Source organism: Notothenia coriiceps, unplaced genomic scaffold, assembly GCF_000735185.1.
Source record: "Notothenia coriiceps isolate Sejong01 unplaced genomic scaffold, NC01 NC01_scaffold00003736, whole genome shotgun sequence".
In the NCBI taxonomy this organism is placed as follows: Eukaryota; Metazoa; Chordata; class Actinopteri; order Perciformes; family Nototheniidae; genus Notothenia; species Notothenia coriiceps.
In genome coordinates this window covers 3,505-4,935 of record NW_011336437.1, presented here as the reverse complement: position 1 = coordinate 4,935, position 1,431 = coordinate 3,505, and the positions used below count along the sequence as shown (strand labels likewise).

The following is a 1,431-nucleotide window of genomic DNA, read 5'->3' as shown; positions in this document are numbered from 1 at the left end:
CAAGATTTTTTCAAAGCTGCTGTGTGGACGTACCGTAATTCTTTCTTTAATAGAAATGTTTCTTCTGCCCGTAAAGTGTCCAAACCGGGCTTTTCTGGATAAGCGCATTTTTAAAACATAGTCATTGTCCATGCCGGTTTCAGTTGGATTATTCGTCACAGTTGCTCCGATCAGATCGGTCTCCTCCATTTTGTAGATTATTTACTACTTTTGAATCCACATAAACACATCGGCAAAATCCGGCTTACTTTGAGCATGTGTTTTAAACAGTTTAATCCCTTTGTGAATTGTTTCCACTTTCGTCGTCCTTTAATTTCTTCATACAGCGGGAATCCAAATGAATGAATAACCATCAAAGTCACTCCAATTAGTGCTCCTTTAATTACGCTTTCATCCTCCTTTAACAAAATACTTCACATTCATCCAGTTTGTGACAGTAATTGTAGCATCTTTGAGACTTTGAAACTTTAATTACAGCTGTTGCGCTCCCCCACCCCTTGTGTGTGTGTGTGTGTGTGTGAACCCCTGGCTTAACCTATTGTAATATATTATAATGAGTGTCAATTTGAATAAAAAGTAACTGCAAATAAATCTGCAAAATAAATAAATCTGTAAAATAAATGTAGTGGAGTAAAAAGTGAAAAGTGGCATAATGTGAACATACTCAGTAAAAGTAACTCAATGTTTTACTTCAGTTCAGAACTTGAGTAAATGTACTTAGTTACTGTGTGTGTGTGTGTGTGTGTGTGTGTGTGTGTGTGTGTGTGTGTGTGTGTGTGTGTGTGTGTGTGTGTGTGTGGAAAGATAAGAGAAGTGAGCGCTCAGCAGGTGTAACAGCTGTTTCCTCTCTGTGTAGCACTCTGCTCATTAGAAATCTTCCTCTTTGTCTAATTGTCTTCTTCTCCTTTTTTATTCCCTCTTGATCTCTCTGTCTTTTCTCTGCTTCCTTTTGTCGTCGTCTCTCTCTCTCTCTCTCTCTCTCTCTCTCTCTCTCTCTCTGTCTCTCTCTCTCTCTCGCTGCCTCTCTCTGTCTCTCTCTCGCTGTCTCTCTGTCTCTCTCTCTTCTCTCTCTCTCTGTCTCTGTCTCTCTCTCTCTCTCTGCTCACAGTCCGCAGGGATAACGCCGCTAAGAATGAAGGAACCAATCAAAACTCTCAACGGGAATAGAATGGACGAATGGAAGGAGCGCAAACCAACAGAAGGAGTGCAAAGGATTTCCACCTTTTGCTCGAGAACCAAATATAACGTTGGGAATCTTGACATTTATTTCATGAAGTTTCATCAGCCGCACAAAGCCGCTGCTATCCACAGAGACTGTAGAAGACAGAGGTTCATTATGCTGTACATATCTGTGTTTACTGAAGGAGAGTCATATAGCTGATCTCTACCTGCTCTCTGTAGCTGAAGGATGGAGGGGGGGGGAGTGTGTGT

The 1,431-nt window shown here is 41.2% G+C and overlaps 1 protein-coding gene across 1 annotated transcript in view; it reads left to right on the top strand.

Annotated features, from left to right (window-relative positions):
• znf800a (zinc finger protein 800a) overlaps nt 1-1,416 on the top strand; it is a gene marked incomplete at its 5' end in the record, with an annotated part of 7,714 nt that extends 6,298 nt beyond the window's left edge. The window contains one exon of the mRNA XM_010766837.1: nt 1,109-1,416. The remainder of the gene's footprint in view (nt 1-1,108) is intronic.
• Nucleotides 1,417-1,431: the final 15 nt, after the last annotated feature.